The sequence below is a fragment of the Hylobates moloch genome, unplaced genomic scaffold, assembly GCF_009828535.3.
Source record: "Hylobates moloch isolate HMO894 unplaced genomic scaffold, HMol_V3 SCAFFOLD_1, whole genome shotgun sequence".
Taxonomy (NCBI): Eukaryota; Metazoa; Chordata; class Mammalia; order Primates; family Hylobatidae; genus Hylobates; species Hylobates moloch.
The window spans coordinates 154,151,173-154,157,172 of NW_026652276.1; the positions used below are offsets into that span (position 1 = coordinate 154,151,173).

General features: G+C 38.8%; 1 pseudogene; it reads left to right on the forward strand.

Annotated features, from left to right (window-relative positions):
* The window catches only part of LOC116810795 (transcription factor IIIA-like), a 191,295-nt pseudogene that overhangs the window by 58,791 nt on the left and 126,504 nt on the right, over positions 1-6,000 (forward strand).

The window sequence follows — 6,000 nt, forward strand, 5'->3', positions numbered from 1 at the left end:
CTCTTTTGCTCTTGTTTTTAGTAATTTTTGTGTTTTCTTTCTTTTTCTTTACCTTGATCAATGTGGTCAATATTTATCAACTGTATTTATCTTTTGAAAGAATCAGCTCTTAGTTATATTGATTTTATTTGTTATTTTTAAATTTAATAACTCTTGCTCTTTTCTTAGTTATTTTCTTCCATTTGTTTTAAACAAATTTTTAGATACTGGCAAATGGGAGAGCAGCACCATATATTGAATAATGATTTACGGTACACACCGCACCCTGGAAAACATTGCTCCAGTTCTGCCGGGAGGTGCCATCTAACTGATAGTGTAACTGACCCTTCCAAAGGCCATTCAACCATTTTAACAGGCCAGTGGTTTCAAATTCATAAGGAATATGGTAAGACAAATGAATTCTACGAACATGAACCAATTTCTCTACTTCATTTGTTGTGAAACATGTCCTTCACCAGAAGCAGTGTTAGGTGGAATACCGTGATGGTATCCACCATGATGGTGGATAAGGCTTTCTGTAAGTCCAAAAATGGTGATTTTGGCAGATGCATTGAGGATAGGAAAGGAAAATCTATATCCAGAGCAAGTGTCTCTTTCAGTGAGAATAAAGTAAGGCCTCTTCTAAGATTGAAATGACTCAATGTAATCAACCTGCCAATATGTAACTTACTCATTCTCCCCTGGTAAATTATGTTATATTAGAGGTTAAATGTTCACATCTGATTTGGCAATTGGGCAGTGAGAAGTTGCTCAACCTTAGTGAGTAGCTCAACCTTAGTGAGTAGAAGTACATGTTGCATGGCCTCATTTCTGACACAATGGCCAATTTGTTCATAAGCTTAATGTAATGACAAGAATTATAGAATGATCCATCTTATCCACCTGAGAATTAAAATTGTCCTCTCTTGTGGTGACATATTTGTGAGCATTTACATGCAACATAAATATCTTTAACTTGCTGTCCACTTAGAAATATCTATCCAGGGCTGGGTGCAGTGGCTCATGCCTGTAATCCCAGCACTTTGGGAGACTGAGGCGGGCAGATGACAGGGTCAGGAGATCAAGACCATCCTGGCGAACATGATGAAACCCCGTCTCTACTAAAAATACAAAAAAATTAGCCAGGAGTGGTGGCGGGCACCTGTAGTCCCAGCTACTCGGGAGGCTGAGGCAGGAGAATGGCGTGAACCCAGGAGGTGGAGCTTGCAGTGAGCTGAGATTGCACCACTGCACTCCAGCCTGGGTGACAGAGCAAGACTCCATCTCAAAAAAAAAAAAAAAAAAAAAATATATATATATATATATATATATATGTATATATTTCAGCCAACTAGTCATAGACACTCCGAATGAAGCCATAGGTGAAGGTTGAGTAAAAGAATGTAAGTTTTGCAGGAGTAGGAACCATGGGCTTTCAGGAAACTTTCTCATGTAAATTATCTGTGCCTGCACAACCTGCTGAAGCCCAATCTCAAACATATCATTTTCACTTGATGACAGCATGCTGCTTGCTGTCCATATACAAATGTATGGTTAGATAGGTCAGACAATATCCAATTTATGATGAGCAGCTCAAGTTGCATGATAATTTGGGTGTCATGGTCAAGCATTCAGTCTCTCCTAAAGCCTAATAGCAAACCAGAATCTAGACAAACATCTCAAAAACAGAGTAGTTAGCCACCAGAAAAATGGTATTGCTTTTCATTACACTGATGTTATTATAAGCTCATTGGATCTGGTGAGCAGGAAGTAGCAACTACTCTAAACACAGTGGTAAGACTCTTGTGTGCCAGAGGTTTAAAAATAAAATACACAAAAATGAAGGATCCTGCTGCCTTGGAAAATTTTTTAAGAATTTGGTGGTCTGGGACATGTTAAGATATTTCTTCCAAGATTAAAAATAAATTGCTACATCTGGCCCCTCCTACCACTTAAAAAGAGGTAAAATATCAACTGGATCTTTCTGCATGTAGGCGGAAGCATATACTTCATTTGAGTATTACTTTAATACATTTTCTGAGTTATATAAAAAGCTGCAAGACTTCTGCAACAGGTCCGCTGAGATCATTGAGAGGTGAATCTCAGTCAGATCATCTGACCTCAATAAGCTTCTACCTGGACTAGTGAAACAACATGAAGTTTTGGTTCTGCAAAAATTAGTGTCGACTCAGATTCAGTAATTAGTAATATCCTAGAAGCCTATTTCCTCTTCTCCAATGTGTGGTCACTCTTGTAAATGGCTAGAGGTCTCTTTGAGGAAGGATAAGAAGGTTATCCCTATAAATTTTTTGCAGAGTGGAAGGGTCCTTCCTTAATGGAACCCACCTCTCTTCATTTAAGGAATTTGGGACTACAAGCTTGTTCAAGTTTAAAAATTGATTGAGGGTCCTGCCTCTTTGTTTTGGTGATTCAAGTCAACCTTTATTTACTAGATCTAGAGTTTTTGACTTATGCAAATCAAATAAGCTTCAATATGTTATGTACCTATTTCAATTCTAGAGACACTATAATCAAGTTGCCAGTAACACAAACTTTTGTGGATCAGACTATTCTGATGAATGTTCTGGCTCTGTGTCTAACACGATAACCATGCTCACTTGGTCCTTGAACATTAAATGACACTACTTTGTCCCTGCAATCCCAGGATTCTAATTGTAGTTGGAGATTCCTGTTTAACTATAGCAGTTTCCTCTGTAATAATTGGCCTACAGAGAAGAGACACTATGGAGCTCTTTAAGAATATGGGGAAGAAGAGGGAGAGACTTTCTTCAAAAATGTTTCCTGCTTTCATAAGAAAGAGAGTGTACATTAGACCCTGGAGGGTATATTTAAGGGATGAGAGGGTTGAGCAGGTCTTACATGGTAAATCCAGCATATCATTCCAGTTGCACTAAGCCTTTGGATAACTTCCTCTGCAGTTTACTCAGAAAAAGAAAGCATTTCAGTCTCATTGGTGTGGGATTACTTTTGGTCCTATTTCCATCAATGATGGAACTGTACCTTCTTGTGGGTCAAACTTTGTATTTCATCTTTTAGGACCTCTTGGGACTGGAATTTTGTGATAAACTCTAGAAGCAAGGAGATGGGGTTAGTGGTAGTTCGTAAGAAGGATAGGTAGCCCCTTGTAAGGCAAGTACCTAAAGGGCAGCCAATACAACCTCTTCAGGTAAGGGGGAACTGACTTCCTCTGCAGATTTAAGAGGGCTGCTTCCAGTGGCAGAGTGATCTTGGCAGAATTTCAGGCTTCAGAGTTCTTAGCTTCAGTGGAATGTCTCCATGGGTCTCTATCCTAATTTTCACAGTCTCATTCCTTCCTAAACCTTGATGGCAACTTTAACAAAAGAAATCCTGAGAGGTTTAGGAATTAAATTTGTGTTGTAATTCAGTTATCTATAGATTAATATTTAGAGTTTGGTTTTCAGAAATCGTGATAGGTACAGAATATAAGAGAAATAACAGAAGCTTTGAGGTCTCTTATGTGGTCCTTGTGCTGCAAATTTAAATCCCTGAGTACATACTTTCTCCCTAGCTTTCTCCAGTGCCATTAGAAGTAGCAAAAGAACCTCATTATTCTTCTTATTTTCACTAACATGTTATACAGCAGCAAATAGTTGTTCACTCAAAGCTTTGTCTTCTATAGACATTTAATTAAAGTATGTAGGATTATTACTGCCTTTACATTTAATCACGTGAGAAAACCAATGCTAGATAACCCAGAACCAATTCAGATAAACTGTGGGGGATATAAAAATATTTTTTCTTGGCTTGGCGCAGTGGCTCACGCCTGTAGTCCCAACACTTTGGGAGGCTGAGGCGGGTGGATCACAAGGTCAGGAGATCAAGACCATCCTGGCTAACACAGCGAAACCCTGTCTCTACTAAAAATACAAAAAATGAGCCAGGCGTGGTGGCAGGTGCCTGTAGTCCCAGCTACTTGGGAGGCTGAGGCAGGAGAATGGCGTGAATCCGGGAGGCAGAGCTAGCAGTGAGCTGAGATCCTGCCACTGCACTCCAACCTGGGCAACAGAGCGAGACTCCATCTCAAAAAAAGATATATATATATGTGTGTGTGTGTGTGTGTGTGTGTGTGTGTGTGTGTGTGTGTTTTCTTTTTACCCTTTTAAGTTTTTGGCTGGGGTCCCTGTCACAAATAAAGAAACAACAACAAAACCAGATTAACACAAGATAAAAGCATGCAGATTTATGTAATGTAAGTTTTATGTGACACGGAAGCCTTAGTAAAGAAATGAAGATTCACAGAAGCAGTGAAACATGGCCATTTTCCTGCTAGGTTTGATAAAGAGTAAAAAGTTGTAGAAAAGCGTGACGGGGCAAAGGGTATGAGCTAAGTGTAGTAAACTGGGGAAAACTTAGCAAGGGTTATTTGTTCAGATTCTATTTGGCATTCTTCCATTTTCAGAGATAAGGATGTTCCTTTCTCCAGGTATAAGGAAGGCACTTCTGACATGAGGGTCTCATGACCTGTATCAGGGGAAGGTCAGAAAGTTTTTCCTGCACCTGACATTTCTCAAATTCCTTCACTTTAAAATATTCAGTATACTAAAGTGCCATATTCTCAAGTAGCCTGTCCTGAACTCCATCAAAACCATTTTTTGAAGCCATACTTGATACATTCAATCAAAGAAGCAGAATGAATATACACACACATATACATATTTTTAAGGACATTTTTGCCAAGATTTGCCTTTATGCTGGGGAAGGCAGTCAGGAAGTAAAGATGGATGTAAAGTTTGGAGAGCATGTGCAAGGAAAGCCATGAGCATAAACTAGAGTCCATAAGGCCAGAACAGAGTCTGTGTCACTTCTCACTTACTCCAACCTCAATTATGTCAGTGTCCCATGGAAAAGTTAGTGCCATTTGTTACAGAGTTAAATCTACACTTGGCCCAGGAGTTGGGTCAAGCTGAAGGAGGATCAGCTGCAAGACTCTCTGCTGTCTGACACTGCTAAGGTGAGCAAAAAGAAAAGCAACAGCATGCATTAGCCCCAGCCCTGGCATTGTGAGCGTGAAAAACATGGCTGCTGCTTCACTTCTACCGTCTGCATCTCATGCAAAATATCTTTTGAAGCTCACTATAATTAGGAGATGCACACACACACACACACACACACACACACGCCTATGCAGGCATATGGAAATTCTGAGAAACAGAGTTGAGCCTAGCCAAGTGGACACACACTCAAAGTTGCCTATCCATGGCTTTCAGTCAAATGCATCATTTAAAACTATACAGAGCTTTACTACTTTGTATGATCTTAAAATACAATAACAATTTTGGCCTTCATTTTAAAATGAAGGTAGATTAAGTAGCAGTTCATTTAAGCTGATAAGTTAATGTAAAAAGAAGACCATATTAGATGACTTAAAAGAATAACAGAAGTTGTATGAAGTTCCTAAAGAAAGATACATTACATAATTGGCATGAGAATAAGAATTATAAAATGTTTGTTTGTTTGTTTGGGAGGGGCCATACGATTTGGGCACCTGACTATATTTTGATCAGTCAAGTTGATAGATGAGATTATTGTAAGCTAAAGAAACTGAGTAAAGTGGTATAGATTTAAAAAAGGTATGCTAATAAAAGTGAAGGATAAGTTTGTTCCGAAGATAACGTGTGTGTGTGTGTATTTGCATGCACATGAGCAATGGAAATTCAAATAGAAATGTATATTTAAGCAAATTCTAGGAAAACAAGGGAGAAATAGCCATAGGGGAGTCTGAATTTGAAAGAGTAAATGAGTTTCCCTCTGTACTTGGAAGATCAATTCAAATTTCAAAGTAATATACAGGTGCACTAGGTGAAAGAGAAAAAGAGGAGTGAATACATTGAAAGTTAATGCATATTAGTTGGTGCCAGTTAGAAGAAATTGAGATGGGATGTTTGAGTCACTGAGAAAGTTAAATCTATGTGTTTTTATAATAATTTCAGGTAAGTTGTTAGAGATAGTAAGATCAAGGACGAAAAGGCTGGGCCGGGC